General features: G+C 42.6%; 1 protein-coding gene and 1 non-coding gene across 5 annotated transcripts in view; both read left to right on the top strand.

Annotated features, from left to right (window-relative positions):
- CAMK1D (calcium/calmodulin dependent protein kinase ID) overlaps positions 1-20,440 on the top strand; it is a 390,312-nt gene that overhangs the window by 65,641 nt on the left and 304,231 nt on the right. The gene's annotated exons all lie outside the window — the stretch shown is intronic.
- Positions 7,976-8,103, top strand: LOC139080575 (U6atac minor spliceosomal RNA). Its single transcript, XR_011535185.1, has one exon. It is a non-coding gene; the product is annotated as a U6atac minor spliceosomal RNA (small nuclear RNA).

The following is a 20,440-nucleotide window of genomic DNA, read 5'->3' as shown; positions in this document are numbered from 1 at the left end:
AAGAGGAGGCAGTGATGGTGGATTCCAGGCAAAACTCTGAAGATGGGGTTTTCTTTGCCTCTTTCTCACCTTATATTTTCTTCTCATTTCCTTTCCTCTCTCCACTCCTCCTCCCTTACTTTTTCTTTCCTTTCTCATCTTCTTTCCATTTGGAGCCATTTGCTTTTACTCTCTTTCTATATTAGCCCACAGCAGTTGAGAAAACAGTGACACCCTGCTCAGAGATATCTATTTTGTGAAGTACTCTGGAAGACAGATCCAGAGAAATTAACCTTCAGTAGTGAAATTGTGGCTTGAGTAGGAAGGGTATTTATCAGCAGAAAGTCTTCTCAGCGAGTGTCTGTTTATAAGACCTGTTCAGTATTTATGGAACAGAAATGATGGATGCCCACTGTGCGCCAGGCACTGCTGTCAAACATACAGATGGATAAATGATGTCACTGGCATTTTCAGGACCTGCAGTGGCAGGGAGGGGACAGACAACCATAGAAATTAGTAGTCACAATATTGTATTGTAATTGCCGTCGTGGAGGCACGAACCACGTGTTGTGCTCATGTAGTCAGGCATGGGAAGGACAATGGAGAAACCTCCATTTCCCTGGTCTCTGAGACTTTGAGAAGGAGAATATGCTAATTGAGTTAATGTGAGAGTTCTGAAATGAAACCGCCTTGGAACCTGTTTAATATTGCATGGCTAGAGTTTGGTTAGATTTACCTTTGGTTTTGTCATTTTTGTTTTGGCTTCCTTTGGCATGAAAGATGACCCTCAGATCTGCTCTCTCCTGGTACTTTGCTGGCTTCCATGTTAGCCTTGCCATTACCGACTATGACATATATTGCACCAAAATATGGACCAGAAAGGAGAAGACGTGATTGGGCTGCTCAGTAGACAGACTTTCCTTTGGGTATTTGAAGTACCATCGTCTAGTCATGTTAACACACATTTTTAGACAGGAGATTGTCCTAAGAGTCTTATCTTTTTCTGACTTACCTTTAGCCATTATAATCATTTGCATTTGCACTGTCTGCAGTAGTAAAAAGAGAAAAAAAGTTCCTAGTCTTTTTAATGTAAAACTCATAAACCATGCCTTGACAGCTGCAGAAAATTGTATCACTAATTTGTTTTTATTGTTGGCGTAACTTTTAATTGCCTCCTCATCTTCACGCCTGACTGTTGATTTCTGGGACGAAGTTAATGTTTTGAAAGTCAGTTCAGAGGTGAACGAATGATGCAGTCATAATAGCAGTTATAGACATGTTGGCATTTGGTGAATGTCAAATGCTAATTTTAACAATAGTAAATTTTTGGGAGGAATGAGAAGTTTCCAACTACTGCAAGGAAGATATTCTGTGTGAGAGACTCTTGTCTTTTGTAGATACCGCTGTTCATTTCTACTGCCTGTAAGAAATATGGCCTCTTTGCCTCAATTATTACCTTCATTGTTCAGCTTGCTAATATTTGAGAAAGCTCAGATTCTTCAAGTACGGACAGTAGCTGTGATAAAATCCTTTCTCTTCTTGTAACCTAGGTCCTTTGCAGCAACCTTCATGCCAGTAATTACTGACCCGTTTGGAATTAGAACTCTGGGTTCTTGTTTTTGGTCTCCCCTTCCCTTCATGCCTTCAGATGCTACATATGCTGTATCTTGGTTTGACTTTGACTTGCTTTGAGAATTCTGTGTCTTATTCTAAGATATCATGAGACACCTTTAACTTATTCCTGTTGGGAATAAGTGGATTAAATGGAAGGAAGGGACCCTGGGACAGGAACAGGACCAGGAACCATTCCACCAGGCAGTTTCCCCAATTCTTCTTAAGACATCTCCCTTTTTCTAGGAGAGGTTGTTTGGATCTGATTTTTTTTGGTCTGTGTCTCATTTTAGCCTTGAAGGCAAAACTTTAAAGAAGTAATTTAGGTATGAAGATTCATTCGAAATCATTGTCAGTAATGACCAAGGCATTGAAAGGTTACCACATCCTCCTTTATTTCCTGTGTGTGTGTGTGTGTGTGTGTGTGTGTGTGTGCGTGTGTGAAGACTTTTCTGCAGAAGCTCGCCCAGAGCCCTTAAAAAGAATGATTGACAGCTTTCTATCACATCAGGACAACAGGCTGAAAGGGCAGCCTTGGGCCTCTGCTGCCCAGCGGGCAACCTCCAGAGAGTTCTCTAGAGGAGAAATTGCAGAGCTGGACTGCTTGCCCAGGTTTATTTGGAAAAGAGAGTCAAATGGCACTTGAATGATTTGAATTTTCCATGAGAAAAACAAAGTGAAGGACTTTTCTGACCTCACCCATTTTGTTTTGGCCTATGGGCCAGATTTTGTTTTCCTCTTTCACCTTTTGTTTTTATTCTTCTCTTCTATTTTTAAAGACAGCAATGAGAAGGAATTATCCCTGGACCATTTCTCCCAGTGAAAAACATCGGGTGTGACTGCGGAAATGGAGTGTGGCCATCAGGAATGGCAGTCACCAAAAATGCTGACTCTCTCCCTTCGGGCTCTGAGGTCTTGGCAAGGTTCTTAAACTCTCTGTGCTCTGGTTACTTCATCTATGTGATGAGGACAATAATCTCGTTGGATGTTGTGATGATTAACCGAGATCATTCTTTTAAAACACCTAGAATAGTCCCTAGTACATGGTAAGAAATTCCTGGTTATTATTGTAGGATTATACACTAATTGTCTTAGGTCATGTTATTATGTTATGAAAGATTCTAGTTTCTTGGTACACCGATGTGCTCTTAGAAACTCAGAACAAATGTCGATGCAGGCCAATGCTAAATGAATATTTGGCCATTACTTGGTCATATGGATCAGAGAAGAAGGCCACTCTAGCACCTTATTTTTTTCATTAAAGCGCAGTTTGTCACGCTGATCTGGAGCTTGCAGAGCCCCTCTAGAGCAGAGTGGGCAGGGCTCAAATGGCCCTCTGAAAGGCTGCATTCACCTTGAGTAACTGCTCTGGTGTTGAGGGTATAAAATTGGAAATGGTCCTTTGTACAACATTGGAGGAAGAACACTGAGCTATTAAGCAGCTCCGCCACTAACCAGCCATGTGTAGCCTGGGTCAGGCCAGCTATTCAGCCTTTCATTCATTCGTTCACTTGTTTAACTCACTCCATTTGTAAAAAAAATGCTAAGGTATTTTGAAGTAAAGTTATCTTATTGCAGCATTATTTACAATAGCCAAGATATAGAAATAACCTAAGTGACTATCAACAGATGAATGGATAAAGAAGATACGGTATGTATATATAATGGAATACTGTTATATATATATATAATGGAATATTATTCAGCCATGAGAAAGAAGGAAATCCTGCCATTTGTGACAATATGCGTGGAACTTGAGGGCATTATGCTGAGTGAATAAGTCAGACAGAGAAAGATAAATACTGTATGATATCCCTTATACGTGGAATTTAAAAAACCCAGCTCATAGAAACAGAGAGTAGAATGGTGGTTCCTAGGAGCTGGGGGATGGGGGAATTGGGGAGATGTTGGTCAAAAGATATAAACTTGTAGTTAGAAAATGGGTAAGTTCTGGGGATCTAATGCACAGCATTGCGATTATGTTCACAATACTGTATTATATGCTTGAAAGTTGCCAAGAGAGTAAGTTTTAGATGTTCTCATCACAAAACAGAAATGGTAATTATGTGACGTGATGGAGGTGGCAGCTAGTGCTTTGGTGGTAGTCATATTGCACCATATAAGTGTGTCAAATCAGCACACTGTACACCTTAGACTTACACAATGTTATATGTCAATTATATCGCAACTGGAAAAAAGATATCTTGACATTTCACCCTAATAATACTTACCATGAATATCCATCCCCCATCCTTCCAAGGAAGGAAGGAAAGAAGTTTCCGTATATAACCAAAATAGCATTATTACAATTAGCACAGTTCATAGTAATTTTTAATATGCTCCAGTATCCACTTCATATTCAGGTTTCCCAGCTGTGGTCAGTCACATGCTGAGTCCACTTTATGTCACTGTAGTCACTTCACATGAGGAACAAGGCGGTGGAACTGACTGAATGATCTCTAAGGCTCGTGTAAACATGAAAGGTTGACGTTTGATACCTTTAGGAAGTGCTACTCTGATTTTGTTCATTTATCTCTTGTTCCTGGAGAAGGAGGATTCAGTTTGTAGACATAAACCATGGCTCTGTAGCAAGAAGAGGTGGAAATTTGGAAATTGTTTGGTTCATGGACTCAATTGAAACAGGTTGGGGGTGCCTCACACCAGGCTTGACGTGTAGGTTGGGCAGACCTGGCGCTCCTGGGGTTAGATAAATTGTACCCTGGCCAGAGAGAAAGAGGCACAATTAGAGTGACAATGAGGACTTTGACAGTCCTTTTGAGTTCATTTTGTGTTGTTGTTTGAGATGCTGGTGTTTTATTCAAGGAGACTAAATGCTGGGTGTCTCAGGTTACCTGTCTAAAGAAGCTCCCGTCGTTCCAGAACTGAAGAATGACAAAGTCATGCAGTGACTGCATAGCAGATAGCTGTGCTCCCAGCCCTGGAGGTCACTGGCCGGTTAGCACATTCTCTGCATCATGCGGGTGCCCCTAGGGAGCCTCTTCCCAGCTTCTTAGCCTCCCCACCCCAACCTGCCCCAGACCACCTTTTCACGTGAGTGAGCGATGAGGGGACGTGTGTGTGTGTGTTGGGTGGGTTCTAGGTGGAGAGGAAGCAGGATGGAGAGCTGAGGCTTCCTGGAAGATTTATTCCCTACAGGAATTCCGGGCTTCCCCGAAGGGGTGTCCCTGCCCTGAGAATCCCAGAAGTCAGCTCCTCCGGCTGATGGACCTTTTACCCCGGGTCCCAAGAACCAGGACACAGAGGTCAGGGACTTGAGGCAGCGCTTGTTTTGGGAGCCTCCTCCTCTCCCTCACCGAGGAAGAGGGTAGGGATGAGCCATCCAGGTCCCGTGGAGAGTTGGTATGAAGGGAAGGAGGAGCCAGGGCCTGTAGAGCAGGTGGGTTGAGTAAGCAGAGATTGCCCATCCCTTACAAAGTACAGAAACCACACTTGTTGGCGGACATGTTCTGAGAGCGGAGTATGGAGCAGGACAATGACTTTTGTTCCAATAAATGTGGCAGAAGATCGCATTACTTTTTTTTTTTATACACTTAAAAAAATTGTGGTGAAATATACATAATATAAAATGTACCATTTTAACCACTTTTAGGTGTCCGGTTCAGTGGTATTTAGCACGTGCACGTTGTACCACCACCATCCATCTCCAGAACTTTTTCATCTTCCCTAACTGAAACTCTGTACCTACTAACCACCCTCGGTAACCAGCCCCTGGTAACTACCATTCCACTTTCTGTTTCTATGGATTTGACTCCTCTAGGTGCCTCAGAGAAGTGGAATCATAGAGAATATGACCTTTTGTGACTGGCTGCTTTCACTTAGCGTAATGTCCTCAAGGTTCATCCGTGTTGTAGCATGTGTCTGAACTTCCTTTTTAAGACTGAATAACATTGCATCCTATGTCTATACTACTTTTTGTTTATCCATTCATCTATTGATGGACACTTGGGTTGCTTCCACCTTTTAGCTATTTGAATAACGCTGGTGTGAACATTGGTGTACAAATATCTGTTTGCATTACATTTTTTAAAGTAGACTTTTTATTGAAGTATAACATATGCGTTGTATTTTTGGTGACCCCAACACACTTCCCACTCACGTTGAACCTGAACTTGTTATAATATATATACACAAAAGTTGACAACTGGGGACAAAATAGACAAGGTTCAATGATAAAATGTATTCTAACAATATCATGTATTATATATAATAAATAATATATTAACATTATATATAATTTATATAAAATATTATATAATTAATAATATATTAATATGTGTTAATGTATTATTAATATTGTGTATAATTTATATAATATGCATAATATAATAATATATTATATATTCATAATATAATAATGTATCCTATATTATATTATGAATATATAATATTGTTAGAATACATTTTATCATTGAACCTTGCCTCTTTTGTTCTGAGTTGTTAATTTTTGTGCACCTAAATGTACATTTAATCTTGCTAGATCCAGTTCACTAAACCAGCCTGTCGGGATCTTTTAGAATTCTGCATCTTCCACCTGGTTTGCTTTCGGGTCCCCCACAAGTATCATGCTCATATCCTCTCTCTCTCCCTACAAGTCCCCATGAGCTGTGCATGCTGTTGGAAACTCCCCCTGCTCAGCCTGTTTCTTTGGGTGGAGCTATGCAGCCATTCACCTGTCTACCCAACTTTTCTCACCTCTAGTCGCATTCTTCACTTCGTTCCTAAGGATATCATGAGGAGACTTGTCACCTTGTGATATGTATGCCTGCACATTTCCATACTATAGCAGTCTGCAGAGCTGTTAAGAACTAAGCCAGGCTGGTCATACATCCTGTTAGGGTTTTTTGGTAGGTAATAGTAGCCAACAAAAAGTTGTAGGTGAGTGAGGGTTAGCTATTCTCCCAGAGCCTCACTACCAGGTTATGATGAAAGCAAGTTTCCGACCAAATGCAGCGTCAGACGCGTGTTAAACAAACATGTGTTAGCAATCAGGTGGAATCCAGTCTGTATGTTCTGTTCCATCACCTGAAGCCCCTGGTCTGTGCCTCTTACTGCTTCTTAGGTGCTCTGACCGCCACTTGGGGTGAGAGCTTCCCTTGAGGCAAATTTGCCAATATTCCAGAAGCAGGATTCCATTTCCCTTATGACAGGCGCCAGGCAGCCAGGATTCCTGCAGACCAATGGCCGGACCTTTTTCAGGATCAAATCTAAGAATAGAGGCTATGGACCTTGCTGGATGGATTCTTGTACACCATGCGTTTAAGAATAGGGAATTTCTAAAATATTTTACCTCATTCTTAACACTCGCCATGGTAATTAACAAACCTCTAATTTCATCAAGAAAAAGATCATTTCTGACGTTCATTCTGCTAACTGGCTGAGGGTCTGCTGTTACTCAAATACAGAGAGCAGAAGTGCTTCCAGCTGTGACTTCTTGAGTAAGGAGTACGTTTTGCGAGATTGCTTCGTGTTGCTGCATGTATAAATTGTTCGCGTTTTCTCATTTCTGTGTGGTATTCCATTGTATGAAATTTAGACACCCATTCTACACTTGATGGACGTTTGATGGTTTCCAGTTTGGGGCTATTGTGAATAAAGCTGCTAAAAACATTCTTGTGCATGGCTTTGGTCAATAGAGTATGAATTATTGATTAGGGTGACTGTCCCTAGAATTGAAATTTACATTCACTGGTACATGGAGTTTATCATATTGTCCGTGCCAATTGGGTTTAAAGTCAATTGAAGGCGTTATACAAAACTATAACAAAGGAATGAGTTTAGTCTAGTATACGTCTGTTTAGCAAATCCGTGCTGGTACAAAAACAAATCATTACTTTTGTGTTCCTTGACTGTAATAAATATTCTAAACCAGAAGTTCAATTTCCTGAAGGCTGAGATTCTCATGTGAAAGTATGTGGTTTCCTCATGCCTCTTCTAGAAGGGGTGGGAAAAGAACCTTTTCGTTAATTCTGCAAATAGGCAACATTTTCTAATTTTAGATCTCATTGGGAAGAAAAGTCATGAATTACTAAAAACTCTGAGAATATAAACTAGTTTCAGGGGTCCCCTGAATTAGAATGAATAAGGTTTTGAAATATTCATTTATGTTTTTCTTTCCATGCCATTTTGGGTATTGTGATGAAAAAAACCTATGTGCTGATGATTTAGAATCCCTGAATACTCTTATAAAAATTTAATTCCACCCATATTAACTAGGCTTTCAAGGCTTTTTTAGAGGGCCTGTTTTCCTCTGATAGGTTGCTTGAGGGAAAATCTGTTAGCCCAGAGAATTGATGGATGGGAGTGGAATAGGGAAACCGAACTCTGGCTGGGGGATGCTGCATTGATTTAAATTTTAAAAGAGTCTGTGTTTTATGAAGGTGAAGAATTAAGTTAGCACTCCCCTTGACAAGAATGGAAAAATTCTAGTGACCTATACCACACACATACATTTAGGGTATCACCACCTTTTTATAGCACCTAAGAATATTTTGAACAACCCTACACGAGGGGAGTCTGGCAGTGTGAACCTACATTACAGATGTGGCAGTCCTGTTCCTGGGGCTCTTTCCTACACATACATCTGCACGTGTGATAAGATGACATTTGTACAAGGTTATTATTGAAGCTCTGTGTGTAACAGCAGAACAGCGGAGGCCACCAAGCCTCCATCAGTCAATATGGGAGCCGTTAAAGGATGGATGTGTGTACAGTGGAATGCAGTTGGTAAAAGAGAATGATGAAGATCTGTGTTCTGATATGGAATGATATCCAGCTACATTGCCAAGTGAAAGGAACACAGTAGAGGAAAGTGTATAAAGTGTGCTATCTTTATGTAAGAAAGTTGGGGATACCAAAATATGCAGGTGAATTTGCTTATATTTGCATAAAGAAACACTGGAAGGATAAATAAGAAAGAAATGCATATGGCAGCAGGCAGAGGGGAATGGAGTGACTGGGGGTGGATGTAAGAATGACTCCTTCTGCATGTAGCTTTTTATATTGTGTTGAATTTTTGAATCACATAGAAAACAGCTAACCAACGAAAGTGAGTCTGTCTGGGCATGCCCTTTGACACTGAACTAAACAAGAGTAGGTGGCAGCAAGGGAAGCTGGTTGAATGCATCATGAAGGAGTGAGGCCATCCACTCCAGTTCTTTTCTCAGAAGCTAAGTCAGTGCATCCAGTTATCCAGTCAGCAAATGCGTGTTGAGCCAATCTACCAACCCGACATGCCGGGCACTATCCTAGGTGCTGTTAGTGGGAGCCTTCGGGTCCAAGCTTTCATGGAGCTGGCATTCTTGAAGAGACAAACAGACTACAAGCAGATCATGAGCGAGGGAGAGAAGAAGGCTCATGCTGCTGGGGCCTTGGGAAGGAGGTGAGAGGAGTCCATGTGAGGGCAGAAGGGAGGTTAACTGCTGGTCTATATTCCTATGTGTTCGTGGTGCATTTGTGAACAATATTGTTGCACACATGATAATAAAGTGGGGTGAATTTTCACTTTTAATCTTTTGTTAGAGCAGTCAGTATACTCCAATCTACTATTGTGTTGGCAGGAGACTGGAATTTAGTGGAATAAATAAAAAGTTGATTTGACCATCATGGTTTGTTTTCACAACAGTGGGGCTGTATTGAGGATAATGTTATCTATATGATTTGTGACTATAACCATAGGTTATTCAACAGACAAGATATTACTATCACAAGTCTATTATTTTTTTTCATTCAAAAAGTGGTTAAATGTATATTGTCCCTTTACTATGACATATTAGCTATGGAAAATTGAAACACACGTGCACACACACAGAGTTCTCACATTCCATGTATCTTCATGACAGTCATTGTCTGAAAATACCGTGGAGATGTTTCCACAGTAGATAATGTAGACATTTGAAACATATTTCTCCTGTGTTTATTTTGTTTTTTTCTTATTCTTGTTTTTTCCTGGCAGATTTCTTTTTCATAGTTTCTGAATCAGATAAAAGATTATTATGGTTATTTTTAAAAGCTCCTATGATGAAATAGTTTTTGAAAGAGAGGTTTTTCTCTGTGTCTTTGGGTTCAATTAAATTTTGGTGAAACTTGAGAAACAAAGATCAAAGCCATAGAAAAATGTGATGGTCAAAGTGCTTCTTGCCTCTCCAAGTCTACAGGAACTCAAGTCTTGCTCAGATATGAAGGAATAACAACACAGACTGGCAGCCAGACTTGGGAGTCTGGAATTTTCTTGGAAACCGAAGTCCAAAATATAGATCTGTCTGGAGCCAGTATATTCATGAACAATCCTAGGTTTGTGATTTAGTTAAGAAAGCACCAGAAAGCAGATTTGTTTCAAGAGTTAAAAAAAATGCAGAGTGATACAGATCCTTATTTCCTAATCATGATAAGCTCCACTCTGTAGAATAGTAAGGAAATGTCCAGGCATCCCAAGATCCACTGTCATCCTAGGAAATGACACGGAGTGATGGGGGAAGCTTGCCATTCATTGTATTTCCCTGTTCAGGATTGCTTAAGAGACCTGGACCATCTTTGGGGACTGGCTGTTTCAGAACTTTGTCACATCTGTTCTCTTGGAATCTCAGGGTGAACTCAGAAGGGCGTGGTCTTTGCGTCCTAGTAGATATAGAAAAAGAGAGGCAGTGACTGCGTGAGCTCTTCCGCTCCGTCGCCTGTACTGGCCCTTCCAGGAGTGTTTGACAGCATCGCTGGGGGCGTCACTCGAGCTAGTCCTTGCAGGTGTGACTGTTCACATTCTCCATCACCCGCCGCACGAGGCAACCTCGCAAAAATTGTTTGAAATGCATCAAGCAGCTATGCTCAAGGACAATGCAAGGGATCTGGGAACTGTGTGGGTGTGGATCTGGTGCTCGTGGAGTTGCGTTTTCTTTCCGAATTTAATTTCTAGAGAGGAAATAAGAAGAACAGGGATGCACAGGTGAGAAAGGACGATGGGGAAATTCAGTGAAGGTGGGCTGATTCTCTGATGCCTTTTGCGGTTTGGGGTAGCACTTGAACAAGACACGTTTTTAAAGGAAGCCAACTGACAAGCAGCGCGCCAGCCTCTGAAATCTTTCACAGTTATTTTTAGGCGTTCTTCCTCTGCTAATGTAGTCCATACGGGCTCCTAATAGGAGACCAGCTACGCTGAGTGGAGACTGTGTGGTTTTGCCACATCTTTGGAGGAAGAAGTTTGTTGCTCATCACAGAAACCAAAGACTGCTTTTCTTGGGAGCAACTAACTCTCTGTTTCCTAAATATGCAGTCAACACTGTTCTCTGCTGTCTACTTCACCTGAATATTCCCAACCAGACTTCTGACATCTTTTGCATACAGCAGGATCTTTAGCTCTTTTGCGGGTCCATGACAGAAGATGCGTGTGTGTTCACAATAGTTTTAGTGTTTCGCCAAAGCCCAAATTCTGTTAATTTCATGAATAATAATAAATGCATTCTTTTATGAGCATATTTTCCCGAATGAACAATTTGTATTTCTGGCCTGTTAAACTGCTGATAAGCATTTGGCCGTATCTCTGAGAGTCTCAAGGCAGTCGGACTGAATGGGTGTAAAATATGATAGTAACAAGGACAACAAAAATAGAAAGAGCTGATATTTGGATATCGCATTGGGGCTCACGAGACAAAATTTCTTTGTTGTTTGTGTTATTCAATGGGAGAGGGATAAAAAGCACAGACAAAACAGGCTCAGTGGGGTGACTTGAGTCAGCAGCATTTAATTCTAACCAATTAAGGTAATGGGGTCTTCTCATGTTGGTGAGAATAGCTGAGAGGGCAGCGCTTAATTAATGAGAGCATGGACAAAGAACGTTCTGAGTGGGCTGGGAAGAAGAAATGAGCATCACACCAGAGAAGGGGTATCTCTTGGCAAAATTCTGTGGAGCAAACAGCGGCTGGGATTCGTGTCAGGGGCAAACTTATTTCCTGACAAGTTGGGTTAGGGAATGAAAATAAACTCTGAGAGTTTATTTTTTTAAATATATATATATGAGTATCTTGTGTGTTGGTGCTTATTAATATTTATTAATAAATTTGGTCATTTGTTTCTATTCAAATTTGACCTTTTTAAGTAAACAACAAGAATTTGTAACCCGCCAGCACATCTGTATCTTTATCAACCAGTTTTCTCACGTCTGAGGTTGTTGCTGGTGTGTTTTCACTACCAAGTTCTTGGTGCTTTTTTCTCACCTTGGGCTGGCGACTTGCAGGATGTGATGCAAATACTGAGCTGGCTTCTGAAAGCCTGGTTCAAGTGTATCCCAAAACAATAATAAAAGTCACTGGCTGTTCCCCCCTCTTCTTTCCAGGATTGTTGAATGACTAAGTAAGAAATTAACTAAGATGATGGATGTGCAAACCCCTAGCACAGGCCTTGGCAGATGCGTGCTCAATAAAATGGTATTTTCCCTCCCTCTCAGTAGCGCTTTTCAGCCTTCCCCCAGAGTGTTCTCCCGTGTGGGGAGGAGTAAGCACAGGAACTCAGGTGTCTCTGGGTGTTTCACAGACTCCCGCCGAGGACCACTGATGCTGCAGGAAGATGGGCATCATGATCTCGTGCCTTCACTGCCCCTGCACACATACTGTAATTTGAGAAGTTTGGCATTAGTGGCTAATGTCAGACCAGGCAGAAAGGAGTGCTCAGTATATTCACCCCAAATATGTTTTCATATTTCATATCCTTTGAAATTTGGGCACTTATGTGTGGTTCATAAGGCAATTCTCTTAAGCAGAAGGCTAGATTAACACACACTCATTCCCCAGCCATTCTGGACATCGGGCATTTGCATGTACAGCCATAATGCGGAAATCTGCTGAGAACACACGCGGAAAGTACTCAGAGTTTGGTGGATTTGAGTTCCATGCAGAGCTTTAATGGTAGACTTGTAACTGAAGGGTAAGAGAATGGCCAACTCAGATAAACAAAAATAAAAAAGAAATCGTCCTGCTCATCTGAGCATTTCTGCAGCAGCCACTAATTACAATCTTCAGTTACTCATGAATTCAGGGATTCTTACAGATAATTCTCTGATAGCCCAAAAATTTCACTGTGGTTGTTAGTTTTTATTTCTATTGACCCAATCTTACTTTAAGAACAACTTTTGACTAAAGAGCAACCACCACATGTTCCATCTACGTTGTCGCATTTAATCATCCCTTTGGCCCTGTGATGTGGGGTATACCCCCGTGTTGCAGATGAAGAGACTGAGGTTCAGGGAGGCTAAATGCAAGGTCACCTGTTGAGTCATGGAGCTGGGCTGCGACTTCACCTCTCTGACTCAAGACCCATTCTCTCTGTCTCTTCACTACTGCTTACCCACTGGTGGAAATGTAGTAAAATGTCCTGAAAGATAGGAGGAGGCCAGAAAAAGGCTAAAATGATCTTGAATCATCAATTTCTGAGTAATCAAGAATTGACCAATATTTGAGAGAGTTAACTTCCGTTTCTTCATGTAAAAGTATTGATAAATATTGTAAGGAGCAAATGAGATAATGGATTAAAAATACTTTGATAAGTACGACCAGCAATAAATATGCAATAATGCAATATTTATTGCAAAAAATATGCAATTATTGCATATGCAAAAATATGCAATAAATATGCAAATGTGCAGAGAGCAGAAGGAATGGAAAGATGCTGCCACGCTTCGCATGTGGTAGATAGTAAGAGTTGGTGGTTGGGAATCCACCCTCGTGTTTTCTTGACTGTTAGAAAGGATGGATTCCAACTGTCTGGTAACTGATGGATTCTTGTGTGAACAATGTCCCGGCCTAAAGAGTACAGTTATTTAATGCGTGTCTAAACGTTTTCACCTCTGGTAAAAAAATGAAAATGTCAGTTACACAAGGGCCGCCTCCTTCACTTTTCTCCCATCACTGTTCATTTTCCGAGAACATCAGCTGAGACAGACTTTGTAATGCCTGGCCTCCTAACCGGCACACTGGGGACCGACATGTATTTGCTGAATAAATGAACTATAGAAGCCAGGCTTCGTTTATATGACTGTCTGTAAGTAGGATGACCTCTTTATTGGTCTTTATTTACATGAATAAGCTTATAAAATATATTTTTTGGGTTTTTTTTTCTTTTAAAGATTGGCACCTTAACATCCATTGCCAATCTTTTCTTCTTCTTCTTCTTCTTCTCCCCAGAGCCCCCCAGCACATGGTTGTATATGCTAGTTGTAGGTCCCTCTGGTTGTGCTATGTGGGACACTGCCTCAGCATGGCCTGATGGGCGGTTCCATGTCTGTGCCAGGATCAGAACCAGTGAAACCCCGGGCCACCAAAGTGGAGCACGTGAACTTAACCACTTGGACACGGGGCCGGCCCCCTCTTTGTTGTTGTTGTTGTTGTTTTTTGGAGGAAGATTGGCCCTGAGCTAACATCCGCTGCCAATCCTCCTCTTTTTGCTGAGGAAGATTGGCCCTGAGCTAACATCTGTGCCCGTCTTCCTCTATTTTCTATGTGGGATGCCTGCCACAGCATGGCTTGATGAGTGGTGCTAGGTCCACGCCTGGGATCTGAACCAGCGAACCCTGGGCCACCGAAGCAGAGTGTGTGAACTTAACCGCTATGCCACCAGGCCAGCTCCTCTTTGTTTTTTTTTTAATTGAAATTTTTATTGCGGTAATTGTAGATTTACGTGAAGTTCTAAGGAATAATACAGAGAGATCCCTTTATGTGGTTTCCCCCAATGGCAACATCTTACAACATTATAGCACAGTTTCACAACCAGGATGTTGACATTGATACAGTCTACCCATGTCATTCATATGATCTGCTGATTTTATTCAAGTATTTTTTTAAAGTGATTTTAAAATAGTGAAGTATGATTGGGGAGAATAAAAGCCAGGTTGTGGGCTCCTGTGCAAAGGTGGAACCAGAACGTTTTGGACACCTGGGGGATGAGCCTGGTTCCCAGCTGCAGAGGAGAGCTGAGTGTGGGATGACTGCGGGTCCCCAGTCGGGGGGAGAGGTTTTCCCAGGGTGGCCTGGGGCTGAGAGCAGTAAGAGACTGTTGGGCAGCCCATAGCAAGGAGGAAGCATCCTGCATTTTCCAGGGAAGACCGGCCCCCGAGTGGGGACCCTTCCCACCTTTGACCCCCCCCAACTTCCAGTCCCTGGGGCAGGAACATGTGCAGTGGTTTAGGCTTGCAGGAGCCCTAGGTCTCGTCTACACCCAAATCCTAGACCACGCCTGCCCCTTCTGAACCAGAATTTCCAGAAGGTTTGAGAAGAATTAGCCTCTGTCTTTGTCATCCTTTCCTTTCATGTGGTTGTTTTGCTTATTGGGTTCAGGCAAGCAAATAATTAGGTATCGGAGGGCTGGCGGTGCCTCTTCTTATTCATTATTTAGCACCCTCTTCCCAATCCCAGATCTTCTGTGCCCTCTGCAGCCCACACAGCATCCTGCCCGGAGTTAACTCTTTCCTCTGAGCCAGGCCTTCCCTGTGGATGTGCAGGCAGCCAGGAAGATACTCGCTGCTTCCACTTAGGCATACCCAGGAAGGCAGTATTTGCATAATGTTCTTTTATTTGGTTTGCCACCCTGTGCCATAGATTTGGAAAATAGAAGACACACCTTTCACAGGAATTACCATTTCTTAAACAAATAACTACCTAAGAACAGCTTACTATGTGAGAACCCTGAGAACTTTTTCCCCAGGAAAACCTAATATAATAAAATGCTTGGGCAAAAGTGTTTATAGTATAATATTATTTAATAAGGTTTTGAGAATCCAATTTTTAAATTTGCAGCTTCTGGTGAAAATAATGTTACATTTTACTTGGAGAACAATTTAGTTGAAATGATCCTTTCCAGGGATTTGGAAAATGCACGTGTTAAATTATTCTTTTTTTAAGTCTTTGCATGTAATCAGGTCTTGCAGAACCTTGTCATTCCTGGCAGATTTTTGTCTCTGTCCCCACTCTTTTGGTTTACTAGGTTCTTCTTCTTCTTAAGTACGGAACTTTTTCTTTAGGGCGTATTCTGATATTTAAGTAAATGGATGAATACCAGAAAAAAGGATGGTGAGTTTCTGCCTGATTGCTTTGAATTTTTCTTTGGATCCAAAGATATATCTAAATGATGCCAAATTTTCACATATTAGAAAGCAACCAGATAATTAGGTTTTTCAGAGTGTCTCAAAATGTCCATGATTCTGTCAACACGGCTAACCTTGGGGCTGCATTTGCTTCCCAGTTTTATAAGGATTTTCCCTAAAGCTTTTGAAAACTTTGGCTTTCTATATAGTACACATAGGCTTGTTTGTGTAAATTAAGGAAAGTGTGCTTCCCCCCCCACCTCTGTATGATATATAAAGACTTGAAGATGAATATAAAAATAGGCTGTAATCTGGCTACTCAGAAATAACCACTGTTAAGATTTTTATTTATTGCCCAGACTTTTTCTATACATAAATAGTTAATGGAATTACTTTCATATTATATATTTCTTCCATTTCTCATTAAATGACATATCCTGGGCATTTTCTCATATTGTCCGTCTTTCCCCAAAATACTATATGTGCCTTTTGAATCCCAAGAAACCCAGTCCCAGCTCGAACTGTGCATCATGACCCAATAAGGCACCGCCACCTCCATACTGAACAGGGCCCCAGTGTGGGTGGGGCTTGACCTGTCTTCTTTCCATCAGGGTCCCATGAGCGCCTTCTCATCGTCCTCCGTTCTCCCCAGGTGTGTTTTTCTACATGTTTGTTTTTAGTTCTACTTTCTCGTTTGCCAGTGTCCATCAGAGGTTGGAGGCTGTGCCCTTCATTGCCTGCTGAGTTTCCGCCTGTGCACATGGCCCTGTAGCCTGCGGGAAGTGGGCTTCTCCTCTTGGAAAGTGGGAGTTAGCCCCTGCCTGGAGCAGTGTGTCTGAGGGCAAACTGGGGTGGGTGGGTGGGGGGGGGGGGCGGTTCCTTTATGATTCTCTTTCGTGTTTACTTTGCGGCCTGAGAGCACGTGTTCTCAATGTTGACTTCTTGTTCAAGCATCTCCTTCAAGATGGCGAACACACGTTTTAGTGGCTGCTGTGGGGCTGGCTCTGTGTATCAGGTAACCACATGAAGTGTGTCCTGGGTCTTTGACTACAGCTCACCAACCAAAAACCTCAGGGTTCAAGGTCAGCAGCTGCCAGGATGCTGGCCGAGGGCCCTTCAGCTCATAAGTACTGAGAATCAAGAAGGACAGGACCAGAGCACTGGCCCCTCCACCCCAACCTGGATTCTCCACCCATGTCTGCACCCGCTCAATGGATGTCAGATTTCTTCCGTCACTGCCAGTGCAATATTGAGGAAGACACATTGAAAACGTTTCTGGGCTTCACTGCCAGTCCCCATTTAATCTGACTTTTCTCTGCCCTTCTTACTGCTTTCCTTTCTCCAGTACAGAGCCATTTTGTGTGTATAACTCACTTTACTGGGGTGTGAGGGTCTTTTGAGATACAGGTGACATGCTATCCATGCAATTCCCCGTCTTTTGTCTCTATTTATTCACGTCTAAATTTATCCCGTGCACTGATGGCTTCGACCCCGGCGAGACCCGTGAGCCTCCGGTGGTCTGTGCACATCACTGATGGCTCAGCCCAGCGTATCCTCTGATTCTGTGATTCCTGTGATTCAAAGCTTTCCTTCTTGTTCTCCCCCTCGAGCACACCTCTTCTTACGTGGAGGCCTCATGCAACGTTATTCCAGCTGGCTTCACCTGGCTCATTCCTTCCTCCCCCTCCATTCCTGCTCTCAGTCTCACTCTTTCTGCGTTCAATGTTCATTCATTCATTCGTTCAGCTGCTGTTGGAGATCTTCTATGTGCCAGGCCCTAGCTTGAGGCCACGTGTGCATGGATGAGTAGCACAGTCCCTTCCTCCCGGGAGCCAGGTAAGCAGACGAGTGTCCAAGATGGGGATTGCTCTGCTCATGGGCAAGGGCCGACGGAAACGCAGAGAGAAGTGGGCACAAGCCTGTCCAGGAGTCAGGAAAGCCGTCCGTGGTGAGCTGGATCCCTTGAAGAGTTTGCTAGGCCAGTGTGGGGCGGAAGGAAGAGAGCCTGCAGGCGGAAGGAACAGCACAGGCAGAGGCTGGAGGCAGAAACGGCGTGGCACGCTGGTGAAGATTGGCTAGCGGGAGGATCCGTGCAGGAATCCAGCGCTGAAGTTGCACTTGGAAAAAGTAGGCTGTGGCCACGTCTTGAAGATCCTTGTACATCAAAATAATAACATGGTCTTTATTATGTGCAAGACAGTGTCTGAGCGTTTTATAGATATTAATTCATTTAATCCTCGTAACAACTCTAAGAGGTAGGAACTGTCATTGTCTCCATTTTACAGATGGGAAAACTGGGCCCAGAGAGGCTAAGAGTTACACACGGTCTTTCAAACAGCAAGGGGTGGAGCTGGGATTCAAGCCAGGGAGTCTACTGGGGCGGGGTGGGGGGGGGTGGTGGTGACTAGAAGGCCCAGAGTTAGCTCTCCTAATGGCCCAGCTTACTGCCTCTCACTCCAGAACTGGCTGTTGTCCTGCTGGCCTTGGGGAGCCATGGAAAGGTGATAAGTAGTGGGGAAAAAGATTTGAAATTTGCACAGATAATCTTTATCTTTAGCGACAGATGGAGACTCGATCCAGGAAGACTGTTCAGAGGTCCCTGCCCTTGGGAGAATCTGGTGGAACAGTCTTTTAGAATCTCTTTCTCAGAATTGTGTATACTGAGAAGGCAATTCTAGAACGTATTTTTAAACTGGGATTCATTTATCACAAAAACACGCCCTATATGCTAACAGAATTTAATGTTTGCATTACCTAATAAATATGTTTGTGATCTAAACTATTTTGCAATATAATAAAAGGAATTGTTTTTGATTAGACTTTTCTTAAGTCCCTTTGGATCTTCTTTTCACTTCTAAGTTGGATGGGAGGCTGGCAGTTTCACTAACAGAGATTTTAGGAAATCACTGGAGAGGGAGGAAGGGCAAGTGGGTCGTCTGTGATGGTGCCCCTAACCGGGACCTCTTTCATGAGGGTTTTTTTTTTTTTTTTTTTTGGTGAGGAAGATTGGCCCTGATCTAACATACGTGCCAATCTTTCTCTATTTTTCATATGTGGGATGCCGTCACAGCATGCATGGCTTGATGAGCGGTGTGTAGGTCTGTGCCCGGGTTCTGAACCCACAAACCCTCGGCTGCTGAAGCGTAGTGCACGAACTTAACCACTATGCCACTGGGCTGGCCCCAGAGTTGTTTGGTTTTTTACCATTTTTTTGATTGTAGAAAAGTATCCATAACATAAATTTTCCCATTTTAACCCTTTTAAAGTATACAGTTCAGTGGTATTAAGTACATTCACATTGTTGTGCAACCATCACCACCATCCGTTTTTATCTTCCCAAACTAAAACCCACTAAACAGTAATTCCCCTTATCCCCTCACTCCTGAGTTCCTGGCACGTGCCATTCTACCTTCTGTCTCTATGAATCTGACTACTGTAGGTGCCTCATATCAGTAGAATCAGACAGTATTTGGCTTGTTGTGCCTGATTTATTTCACTTATTATAATGTCCTCAAGGTTCGTCCATGTTGTAGCATGTGACAGAATTTCATTCCTTTTCAGGGCTGAGTCATATCTGCTGTATGGCCAGACCACACCTTGTTTATCCATTCATCCATCAATGGGCACTTGGGTTGATCCATCTTTTGGCTGCTGTAAATAGTGCTGCTATGAGCATATATCAGCTGTCTGTTCAAGTCCCTCCTTTCAGTTCTTTTGGGTATTCTGTGAGGTTTTAACCCCTCCTAGATCTGAACTTGGGAACTATTATGTAGTTGTGTTCAGGGGCATGGAAGTTGCCTCCTCTGCCCTTCCTTTCCTACCATGTCGAATGAGTCATATTTAATATAATATTAGGGGTGAGTTTCCGGAGGAGTGTGTTTTGGAACTGGTTCTCCTCCCCATTTTTGTGAAATAAGCATAGGGGACATTAAACAAGAAGCATTTACTGGCGAGTGCCAAGCAGGAGGTGACTGCTCCCTGCGCTGTGGAAGTGCCGGTGGAGATGGGGGTGAGAGGGGAAGGGACCGGGAGAGCAACGCTCATTTGAGCACAGTCTAGAAAGCAGACACTATGGGAACTGTTGAGTTTGTATTTCGTGGTGGTGCATGGGGATGAGAGAAAAGGCTAGAGTAACTTCCAGATTTCTTGGGTGACTAGATGGTGCCGTTGGCTAAGATGACTGGCAGATGGGGAGGGCGGTAAGAGATCACAGAGCGTGCATCTATTTTGGGCCTCTCCCAAATCAGGGGAGAAGCTCCATGGGCCTGCAGATGATTTGCAGGGTAGGATAATTACAACGCAACTGTTCAATGGAACTGGAAAATGAAATAAAGATCCTGTCTAATGAGTTCGAATTTAGATTCTTATCCAGAGAAGATGGTTATCTTTCTTTGTGGAGATTTCTCTTATCGTGTCAGGGTTTTATATTTTGGGAATCTGTAGTGAAGGTTCATATGCTCTTGGTTTGTTTCAAAGGTGGCAGATGAAACTAGGAGGGTAATTTGATGTTAAATGTTATAAGTATTTCCACCTAAATTTTTGTACCCTACTTTGAACTTGGATTTGGGATGAGTCATACTTATGTCTTACTAGCACCTGCTTTGTCTAGCTCTATAAACCCCCTATCAATAGGCTTACCACTCTTCATTCCCACCAAACCTAGCTCTTCGCTTCCCTTGCTCCAAGTCCTGTCAGTATAGAATTGGAGTGAAGTATACAGAGAGAGGAATGGATGTTATGGGAGGGATAATGGGTTCACTTTGAGATATC

The sequence above is a fragment of the Equus przewalskii genome, chromosome 30 (genome assembly GCF_037783145.1).
Source record: "Equus przewalskii isolate Varuska chromosome 30, EquPr2, whole genome shotgun sequence".
Taxonomy (NCBI): Eukaryota; Metazoa; Chordata; class Mammalia; order Perissodactyla; family Equidae; genus Equus; species Equus przewalskii.
Note: the sequence above shows the minus strand (reverse complement) of the source record. Positions and strands in the feature narration are given on the sequence as shown.